The following is a 6,000-nucleotide window of genomic DNA, read 5'->3' on the forward strand; positions in this document are numbered from 1 at the left end:
AGCGTTGTTCGGGTCATCCAACCATTCGTTGTGTCGATTACAAACCCTAGCCTATTTGTGAAGTGGAAGACGAAAGGTAAGAATTAATCATGTTTTATGTGTTATAAAGGTTGTATGTATGTTGTAGTATGTTAAAATGGATGAAAATCATGGAATATGGCATGTTGGAATGAAGGTGGTGTGTGTAGCATATAGCCGTGTGAGGTGTGTGTGTGTTGTGTTGTATTGAAGCAATGAATTAATGTCTAGTTAGCTTGTTGTGATTGTTGTAGAGCGGAGAAATGAATGAGAATCATCATATGTATATACGTAGTGTTGGCTCGAAAATGGGCCATATTATGTGACAAGGAATGGATTAATGTTAATTAGTATCTTGATAGTTGTCGTTATGAATTCTATGTTGGAAATGAGTTTAATGATTCAAGATGGATGTTGTAATTGTATGGGCTGATTTGGAAGTTAATGTGCTTTTGATGTAATTTTTATATTTAAGAGAATGGCATTGTTAGAGTGTAAATTGTTGGTGCCAATCATGATTCGGAAGTTGAGAATGTGTTATGGATGTTGTTCTCGGGTTTGGAGTAGTTTGCGGGTAAATTGGAGAATTTGTTGGATTGTTGGAAATATTGTGTGAATTGTTTATAATGTTCTTGAATATTGTTGGTATGGGCTTAGGTTGGTATTTGAATGTATAAGCGTTAATGTTGGCTTGAATGTAGCCAGTTGAATTGAAATAATGAATGTTGTTGAATGATGTAAAAGAGGTTATTAATGTTATGTTGCCTTTCGGATTGATTATTGATGTTGCTAGGTTGGTTGTTGTTGTTGTTGTTGTTGATTTAGCCGAGTTAAATTCCTGGCTTTACGTCTATTTACGGGGGAAATGCGCCCAAATTTCTCGTAGAATTAAGGGCTAAAAATTGGAATTAAATGCCCAAAATGTCTTTAGCTAATGTTTGGCATATTATGACTTGTTTGTAGACCTTGGGAGCCCAAGGCGTAGGTCGTGATTAGCTTGAGTTTGGAGTAGCGTTGGGAGCGATCGAGGTATGTAAAGCGCAACCCTTCCTCCTTTTGGCATGCCTTAGTCGTAAATAGGCTATGATACGAGCCGAGGAAATTCTACTACGGCGATCCGACCATGTCCGTGATTCTTATTTGTTTCTTGGTATTCGTATGCTTGATATGATGAAATATTGGCTCTTATGTCTTTTGTATGACTACGTTTCAAAAGTTGCATAAAAATTAATTTTTAAAAGAGTTTTGTTCCTAAATGATTTCGAAAACTACGAAAGTCCGTAACTTTCACAAACAGAACCGAATCGCCTCGATATGCTCAAAAATGATTTCATGATGTATGATGATTATGTTTTCCATAGGCGGGCCGGCTCCGGTCGACACCCTCCGTGGGTCCCGCGACTTTCCTTAGCTACTTCGACGACTTTTGAAAGGATATGACATGACTATTATCCCGCTTTCAAGTATGATCGCCTTGCCTACCTTTAAGTTTATGATAATGATCTTACGCACATGATTTTGGTACGTAACTATGATTTCGAAGTTCGACGATTTGATATGCTCCCGAGTGATATTCGGAGAAAATCTCGATTAGACTACCGTTTTGACTTATAAACGATGGTTCGTGTGATTAACATATTAAGTCTTTGAAATTGTTTTAAACCGTATTTGGTTACTCATAACTTTGTTCGTGTATTCTGTTGTTACATTTTTCGCCAAGTCCCAGGCCGGTTAGGTTATCGTACGCACTATGCTATATTCTGAAGTATGATGTGTATTTCGAAATATGAATATGATGCGAAGTTCGATATGATATATGATGATATGATATGATGTATGATGATATGATATGATGTATGATGATATGATCAGTTGGAATCGGATCGGTTCGCCGAGCCCCTTTTGGCCGGGAACCGGGTATGTATTATGATATTATGAGGTGGCCGGTACGCCGAGCCCCTTTCGGCCGGGTACTGTGTATGTATATGTTACGTTATATGTTATATGTATGAGTGCTGTAATATGATCAATTGGAATCGGAGCCGGTGGTGGGGCAAACCCAACGCGGGCAAACCCAAAAGAGGTAACATTCCACATCGTTTAGGCCAATCCCACATTGGTTTAGGCCAATCCCACATCGGTTTAGGCTAATCCCAAATCGGTTAAGGACATGTCATATGATCGGTTATGATGTTATGATGTGTTACGGTATGTATATGATGAACATTACATTTGTCTTCCGTATCTCATATGTATGATTTGTATGTCAGACGCAAGCGCTTTGATATTTCGGTATTATGCCTACTTTACGTACTTCGTTTCGATTATGACCCGCCCGGCGATCGTACCTTCGCTTTGCATACTCGATATATTCCGCATCGACCCCCCCATCTTCGGGGTCGCGTTTCACGCCCGCAGTGCGCAGACACACGTTTTGGTGATCCGCCGGTGTAGGATTTCCGGTCGTCATTCGAGTGCTCCCTTTGTTCGGAGCCAATATTTTGGGTATATACTCCTCCGTTGTATATGTTTATGTTATTCGGGGTACGGCGGGCCCCGTCCCGTCATATGATTCTCGTTGTCTCCGTACCGCAGGTCCGTGGACATAGATGCCGGGTTATGTAGCGCTTTGTTCGACGCGCGCGCGAGCTATGTTTGGGCGGCCCATCCGCCACGGGCAGGCCCCTTATCGTCGCGTGTATGTATGCTTTGACATGTTATGTATATTATGGCGCCTTGCTCGCTTCTCGTATAGGTGTTTGCATGCGTCCGTTTGGAGCCGCGTTTGATATTTATATATGTATGAGTCGTTTGTATGCCGAATCTGGTTAATGAGCGCGTATGGGGTCCTGCGCCGGCACTAGTCACGCCACGGGTTGGGTCGTGACATATATCATGTTCATGTTTTGGGATTTGCTTGTTGTCCCAGGCGTTCTCGCAAAGCCTCGAAACTACGTAGCCACCGGAGGATAAGGTTGTCGCCAGAGCCAACACCTTCATTATGCAACTTGATCCTTACATGTTTATTATTACTTAAATCTCATATCCCTGGTGTCACGACCCGAACTACGGGCCGCGACGGGTATCCGGGGCTAACCACCGAACACCACTCATTCCGTTATCTATATGCTCTCATTCATGATACTTGCTCAACTTCATAGAAACATATCATCATTTGCAACATAATTACTTTCATAAACATAAGCCCTTTCGGCTATCAAAATATATATATATATATATATATATATATATATATATATACATGCATACACATACAACTATGGGACCATGCTACCCACACTGCGTATCTACGAGCCTCTACTAGAGTATCAGACATATGGACGGACAGACCCCGTCGTGCCCAATCATGACTCTATATACATATATATGTACCAAAAGAATAATGTGGCACCTCCGGAAAATGGAGTAATCTCTAATCGACCGCTAGCTCCTATGAGTCCGGATCACCTCCCGCCCACCGTGGCATAAACACAACGTCCGAAGAAAAGGACGTCGCACGAATATTGTACCGAGTATGTAAGGCATAAACAATAATGAAATATCCATGAAATAAGGAGGGATCAATAAGGAGTAATCTGTAACTGACTGAATCATAAAGGCTATCATACATGCCGGCTTACTTTAGTACTCATCATCATCTCACATATGCATAAATGTAATAGCTGACCGACCATACAGGTGCGGTGTGATAATCGCAACATTAGCAATAGCATTAGCTCCAAGCGTCCCGGTGCCTCCCGCGTCCGGGTATCATCTCAAGTCGCCCACTCACGCTGCGTGTCCGCCCATGCCATTTGGCCATGGTGTATACCGCCCGCCTCGCGGTGACTGCCCGGCCATATAGGCGCGGTGTACTATTATCATATGCTCGTCATAATACATTTATCATACATGCTTATCATAACATACATATCATAACATACTTCTAGCAATACATGCATAGAGACTCATAGATAATCGTACTTTATCGGGGTGACGTAAGGTCGTGAACCCCGACTTCATTATCAACATTCATAAGCATCCTGCCTCACCTCGAAGGAACAACATAAGGTGAGTGTATATAATGATCAAGATCAATGGATTGCGGATAGCTTCATTAGCTTAATAGGGACATCATATCAAGACTATAGCATTTCTAGACTTTAACTCATCATTATCGTTATCTTGTTCGTAGCACATCTCTTATCTCGTATGATCTTTCAACAAGAACTCATAACTTTCTTGGAACTAGAACATTCATAGTAAAGGAGGAATTCATGCCATAGGACTCATGCCTTAGAAATAAGGATTACCTCACATACCTTTGTCGTTTACTATTCTATCGCTTGCTCGTTCTCCTTTAATGCACTTGTTTATACCTTCAAGAGAATTCATACCGTCATTAGCTAACTAATCATGAAATCGTACTTACTAGAAAGAAGAGAAATTTGGGCAACATTTCCTTTGTTTATACTACTTTCCGCCATATTCCATATCAACTCCCAACATTCATAACATTCATCACAATATCGCTAACAATAATCATCATTCATTTACATAACTCGCGTTTCATAATTTTACTTCAATTCTCCATATTTATGACTAAAAGTCCATCGTCGTACTCTTTCATATCCAATACTTATTTCATGTTCTATAGGTCATTTATAACGCATTCATATCATCAAAACATATCCATTTCCATGATTCAATTCAACTACTTCTCACTAGCAACACTATTCACACATTTGATGACCTATTTGCTATACACTTCTACAATCCATGTTTTTCAACTTATAAATACTTCAAGGAACATGTAAACATCATGAAACTTACCTTAGATGATGGAGGAATAAGCTTGGAATGGTGATTCACCCTTAGCACCAAAACCCTATTTTATCTCTCTTGAGATTTCTTGACTTGGATGACTTTTAATGGGTTTCCTTCACTTGATTCACCTTAATTCTTGTTGTTGATCTTTGCTTTCTCTTGTTTTCTTATGGATGAAATGTTTGGAACTCTCTAGAGCTTTCTTGAAGTGTGGAGGTGAAGTGGGAAAATGAAAATGAAATGGAAAGGATCCCTTATATAAAAATGCACTTCAGTCCCGCTGGAAATATACGGACCAACATACGGTCCGTATAAAATCTATCGATCAGACATAGTTGGACCGTATATCTGGTCCAGTGAATCATAACTTGCTGGGCTGGATCTACGGCTGGACATACGGTCCGTAGATATTATACGGCCAGTATGTCTACCCAATTTTTCCGAGAGTTGTTCCGTCGACTCGTTTGATCTCTGATCCTTATGGAACCTTCTTAACACTTGTTCAACACTTCAATATCATTCTAAGGGACGTTATAACTCTTCCTCAAAGGGTCATTAATGTCACACCCTAATTTCTGTTAGGGCGTGATGGGCACCCGACCCCTATTTAGGGCCGAGCGAACCCGCGGACTCACATAATACTCATAATCACGCTGGCTCTCAAATCATAACACAAATACATAACGGAAGTTTTTCGAAGAATAATATGCTTTTCACCTTTCTCGAATCAAAGAAAGTCTGTAACATATAGAAACATATACACTTATAATACAACGCGTAATGACACATCGGCTTACATAGCCGCTTACATAATCAACATCTTATACCCACGACACTGTCTGCAAAGTCTCTAACATAGGACAAACTGTCGTAACATAATGCTTTGTCTCCTACAAAGACCCGAAGGAATCGGAGCTCGCCAATCCCGCCGGAACATCTTCTAATAATATCCTCAAATTATCTCGGGTGTACCGCGCGGTATGAAACGCAGCCCCCGAAGAAAGTGGGGTCGTAAGGAATATGTACCGAGTATGTAAACCGTGAAATACACAGCGTGATCATACCGAAGTAAAGAGTACGTAAAATCATAAAAACTTGCCTTCAAAGATTTGTCATTTATATCAAAATCAATGAATCATCATGTATAATAAAAGG

The sequence above is a fragment of the Lycium ferocissimum genome, chromosome 6 (assembly GCF_029784015.1).
Source record: "Lycium ferocissimum isolate CSIRO_LF1 chromosome 6, AGI_CSIRO_Lferr_CH_V1, whole genome shotgun sequence".
Taxonomy (NCBI): Eukaryota; Viridiplantae; Streptophyta; class Magnoliopsida; order Solanales; family Solanaceae; genus Lycium; species Lycium ferocissimum.